Source organism: Diospyros lotus, chromosome 8 (assembly GCF_014633365.1).
Source record: "Diospyros lotus cultivar Yz01 chromosome 8, ASM1463336v1, whole genome shotgun sequence".
Classification (NCBI taxonomy): Eukaryota; Viridiplantae; Streptophyta; class Magnoliopsida; order Ericales; family Ebenaceae; genus Diospyros; species Diospyros lotus.
In genome coordinates this window covers 24,320,030-24,326,188 of record NC_068345.1, presented here as the reverse complement: position 1 = coordinate 24,326,188, position 6,159 = coordinate 24,320,030, and positions in this window count along the sequence as shown.

Sequence of the window (6,159 nt, the reverse complement as noted above, 5' to 3'; positions counted from 1 at the left end):
CTATAATTTGTTATATTAAGAAGATATTGAAACTTTTTGTTGAAGTGAATCTGTGATGTATTTGTTTGGCAAGTAATTGTTCTGGTAATGCTTTGGTAACTTGCGAATTGCCCTATAGTTATTTCAGTCAGTTTATAGCTTAGAACAGAATCTAGAGGACATTAGGAAGATAAGTTTTCCAAGGAATAGAAGATAAATAAATGATACTTACATTAGAGGCTAAGATCATTTTTCAGTATGTGTCAGCTACCTCACCATGAGAGTTTCTTCTGTTCCTCTTGATAAGAGAGATTTATTCTTTTTGCCCCAAAAGGGCTTTTCTATGTTGCTTCATAAAGAGCAGCTTAAAGATTAAGATTGGAAATAGAATCAACTGATGCATCTTCTTGATTTTTAATTGATAAGGCATCTCAACAAACTACCAAGACTCCTATTCACCACTTCAGTTTGGCCATCTGTTTATGGATAACAAGTGCTTGAACATTGCAGTTGAGTTCCAACTTCCTCCACAGAGAATGCCAAAAGTGCCCCATAAATTTCACATCTCTCTCTGACACAATAGTAGTGGGAATCCCATGCAAATGCACTTTTTCTTTGAAAAACAATATAGCCACATGTGATGCATCAATAGTTCTTGAACAAGGAATGAAGTGAGTCATTTTGGAAAATCAATCAACCACCACAAGGATAGAATCATGCCATCTAGCAGTTTTAGGCAACCCAAGAACAACGTCCATGCTAAGATGAACCCAAGGGAAGTAGCAAGTGGTAAGGGTGTATAAAAACCAGTATTTTGGGATTGGCCTTTGCAAGTTGACAAACTCTGCATCGTTTCACCAATATCTCAACATCTCGGTTCATATTTGGCCAATGGTAATGTTCACTCACCATTGCCAAAGTTTTATCTCACCCAAAATGTCCTCCCAAACCACCTCCATGAAGTTCCCAATTGATTTGTTCACGTAAAGAACTTGTCAGAATACATAACTGGTTACCTCGAAATAAGTATCCATCATGCACAACAAAAGGATTGGATGACTCCATGGTTGGCCCTTGCAAATTTCTCATCACTTGGCTGAAATAAGAAGCTTCTTGGTAGTGATTTTTCAGCTCTCAAAGCCAATGACTTAAGCATGCAAAGTAGCCAACAAGAAACCACATCTGCAAAGAGCATCAGCCACTCTATTGGAGTCCCTAGACTTATGCTTCAAAGTGGAAGAGAATTGTTGTAGAAAAGCACTCCACCTTGCATGTTTTGGGATGTCGAAGTGCCTCATGATCTAAATACACCACAAAATCCCAATATAACAAATAATGTTGCCAATGATGAAAAGCGTGAATGAAAGCATTGAATTCCAAGTCATTGGTTGAATATTGACACTTTGCATCAGTCAACTTCTCACTAAAGAAAGCAACAAGTCTACCCTCTTGGCTAAGAACATGTGATGCATCTGTCATGAACTTAGGGTTCATAACATGGTTGGAAACTTGGAATTGGCAATCAGAAGAATCCGATTGAATAGAACTGAAACATAATGATTCAAGAGGGAAATGAGACAGAAATGAGAGAATAAATTAGAGAGAAATGAGGGAGAGTAGTAGAGAGAAACGAGAGGGAGATTGGGAGAGAAATCAAGAGAGAGAAATGAGATCTTTGTTTATGAATTCAAGCATAAAATCTTCCATCCTCAGCTGTGGCTTATATATAGCCTAATAGCCTCCCATTTGCACCCATGTGCAATGTAACAAACAACCTAACTTCCTAGTAGCTAAAGACAATGCCCTATAACAGAAAATACAAAGAAAATGTAAACTCCTACTATTATATTTACTAATCTATCCTCGGGAAATCTTTAGGGTCATGACAATTCCCCTCTCCTTGAGAGAGTTCTTGTCCCCAAGAATTTGCAGCAAGTAGCTATTGCTTCATCCAATTCCTATCTTGTCTATCTGATTTATCTTCCTTTATTATTTCTTTCTCCTTCTAGGCCTCTTCTTCCTCCTTGTTCTGAGGTGTCCAAGATCAATCCCAGTTGTAATTTGCCCCGAAACTTCCATATGAGAAATTTTATCGAATTCAAGCCCAATACAACCACCTCCTTCTATGGCTGTCCAATCTAGTTCGGTCTTCCATTGAAGAACATGATCAGCCACACTCGCCCTGATATGGTTAACAGTTGAAACTTGGAGTCTAAAGGAAGAATTAACTGTGTCCGTAACCTCCTTTGATAGTTCATCCCTGTCCCATACAGGTAAGGTAAGCACGCATCCTTAGCTGTAGTTATTGCATTTCCATCTAGGCCACTGCCATGTTCTACTGCAAAACTACCAGCAACATCCTGGAAATACAGCAATAGCGAATTAGAATTAGGAGATGCTGCAACTTTAATCCCAACCAATGGTTCCTCAATGGCTGCCATATGGCCCCATCCCGATCCTTTTTCCCAACTTGATTTATAGCCAAATTATTTGATGAAACAATATCCCTGTTTGAACTATTAGATGTATGGAAGCCATCTACATATTAGTTCTCACCTCCAATCTGCTGTATAGATTGATTATCACCCGAATCATCAGCTTCCAGTTCTTGTAAAGTGTGGTCTACACAAATCTCTTCATCCAATCTTCTTTCCTCTTCAGAATCCTGAGTTACCATTGGTAAGTTCGCTTCGGTTTCATCACCAACTTCCTTAATATTGATTGAATTTTTAGTTGGAACCTCCTGATTCCATGCAAACAATTTAGCAACTCCTTTTTCTTTGTGTTTGCTGGAATGAACTTCTTTTTCAATAATATCAGGTTGTCCCTTTGCCTTTGCTGCCCTATAATCTGTTCATTACAGATTCCCTTTGGGTAATGCCATTCACCACCAATATCATCACTAATGTTGCATTCCTCCTTGATAATTTTTTTGAAACCGATATACTTCTTCCACTCCACATTAGAAATAGGCAATGAAGGCAATGAATCCGTTTCCCACCATCCCGACTTCTCTTTCGGCTGCTCCATGTTAAGGAATTCCTTTTTGTTAAAACTTCCGTAATAATTTTCGAAGAATTCTGCAGGAAAGCTGTAATGATACTTCTTAGTTAGTATCATCGTAAACTCCTGCAACTGCTCATGTAGCATCCGGTCGAATTCCTTGCTTGTATCATGTACCACATTTTTTGTTTCCTTGCCCAATTGGTTGATCCCCTTCTCATGTTTCCTGTTGTTTTCAGCTGAAAATGCAGCCTTTTTCTGCTACCATTGAGACTCCATTTGTCTTATGCATGAACTGCTCCCCATGGTCGACTTCTCACCAACAGAACACTGCAAAGATCAAGGAGTGAAGTTTTTTACATTGAATCCTTCATCTGCCTTTGATATCTGCTTCACAGCAAGCCCCTAGGATAGACAATTGCCTCTCAACACTTAGTGGCCTTTAATTTCTCGGCAAGATGAGCCACCTGCCTTTAATTTCGACTCAAACTCAATGCTAAGGTCGCTTATGTCAACAGTCGGCAAAGAAACTGCTGTAAACTCCCCTATGTTGGCCTCAATTCAGCAAAATAATCGGACTCCATACCTCTTCACTTAATTCACCAGAATTCCACCATTGGAATCACCTGTGATGCTACAACTTTGCTTAGCAACTTGAATCTTCCTTTGTCACCTTCGTAAATCAGCTGGCGTGGCTTTAACAGATCTGAAAAGAGAGTTCGTCTAGCTTGTCAGAATTCACGAGCAAGAATCGTTGGCTTGTTCCACCAGTTTCTACAAGCCGTCTCTGTATCCGCTCCTCCAATTCGCCACTATCATCCTCCCAAATCAGGTTGGAATCAGGTTGGAGTCACTGATCGCGCTTGCTTATCAACACCGAGGCCCTAGAAATTGTTGGAACCATAGAATTTGCTGGAATTAGTTGTTGGGAGTTGTTGAATTCACAACCAGGAAGCATGGGTCACTGGATTATAGTGACCTAACTTGGATCAACTCCACTTTTGCCTCAAATACTCGCCTAATCGAATTGAACCCACAGCCGATGCTCATGGATCTGCTAATGGAATTGGAATTCGCAGCTGAGAATCAATCTCCAGCTTCTCATTCGGAATTAAATGTAAGACACGCTCACCCGCTCCAAATCTGCCACTGGATTTGCTTCGCCTCTCACCTTTAGCCTCAGTTATTAGCCAACACTCAACCTCAGTACGTCAAAATCGATCACTTGTCTCCTGTATGCGAGTCAAATTCCGAATCTCTACTACCTCAAATTGCTTCGGAATTCAAGCGCTCAGCCTGATTCGTTTCTGGAAGTCGGCTTGGTCTATGGTTAGGACTACCGATTCTGTTGAATTCACCGGATCACTTGAATCCCCTCAAGCCCCGCTACCTCAATCACGTAACTCCTTGAGAATTGGTTGGATGTTGCTTCACTCCTAGATCGCTGACAATTGCAGCCTGTATCGTCGGAATTGCTTCATCTTTCCCCTTTGAACCGACCCATCAGATTTCATCACCGAAAGTCCTACGTTGGAAATTAACCGCGTCCAGAAGCAGTAACCCTGACTCAATTGGAATTCATTTGGCTAGCCCACCGTTGAAATCTGCCTTACCGCAATCGCCTTCAAGCCCCCTCGATCTGGACCTTAATCACTGAAATTACCCTGACTCGATTGGAATTCATTTGGCTAGCCCACCATTGAAATCTGCCTTACCGCAATCGCCTTCAAGTCTCCTCGATCTGGACCTTAATCACTGAAATTGATTTCACCGGCCTTCAACTCGAATCAAAACCACAGCCAATGATTGACTGCTCTGATACCATTTGTCATGAACCTAGGGTTCATAACAAGGTTGGAATTTGCAATCGGAAGGATCTGATTGAATAGAACTGAAACAGAACGATTCAAGAGGGAAATGGGAGAAGAAATTAGAGAGAAATGAGGGAGAGTAGTAGAGAGAAACGAGAGGGAGATTGGGAGAAAAATCAAGAGAGAGAAATGAGATCTTTGTTTATCAATTTAAGCGTAAAATCTTCCATCCTTAGCTATGGCTTATATATAGACTAACAGTTTTCCACTTGCACCCATGTGCAATGTAACAAACAACCTAACTGCCTAGTAGCTAAAGACAAAGCCCTATAATAGAAAATACAAAGGAAATGTAAACTCCTACTTTTATATTTACTAATCTATCCTTGGGAAATCCTTAGGGTCATGACAACATCATAGTCCACCACAAAGAGCTTTACAAAATCTGGCAGTATTAGAACATGTGCATGGCTTTCTTGATATGTTTGAAAGCCTCTTCTGCCTTCTTAGTCCATGTAAATGTCTCCCCTTATCAACATTCTATGATAGGATTCATGATAACACTAAAGTTACAAATAAACTTTCGGTAAAAAGAAGCCAAACCATGAAAACTACGAACATCTCCAATGGACAGTGTAGGTCACTCACTTATGGCTTTAACTTTGTTGGGATCGGGCTTCAAACATTCAGCTGAAACAATAAAACCCAAGAACACCACATGGTCGCACAAAAAAGAGCAGATTTTTAAGTTAACATGGAGCTTCTCACATCTAAGAACCTCCATGACCTTTCTAACATGATGCAGGTGATCATACTTGTTGCAACTATAGATTAATATATCATCAAATAAACAACGAAAGAACCTAGGAAATGTCTTAATACCTCAATTATCACATGCATGAAGGAGCTCGGGGCATTGGAAAGGCCCAAAGGCATTACTAGCCATTCAAATAAGCCTTCTGGAGTTTTAAAATTTGTCTTCCATTCATCCCCACTCCTGAGTCGTATTTGATGATAACTGCTTCTCAAGTCAATCTTAGAGAACACCATTGACGAGACTAATTGGTCCAACATTTCATCTAACCTAGGAATTGGAAATCTGTACGTAACTGTGATTTTATTGATTGCTTGGTTGTCCACACACATTACCCATTCCTTCTTTGGAGCCAGTAATGTGTCATGTTCCTAGGGTTTGAATATGAAAATTGAAAGCAATTGGGGAGATAGAATTAGAACAGAAAGAATTGGAGGGAGAATTAGACTGCAAGAGAGGGAGATAATAGCAAGAATAGAGGGAGAAATGCAGACAGAACAAAGAAAGAGAGAATCAGAGGGATCAGGAGAGAGATAAAAAATGTTGAGAGAG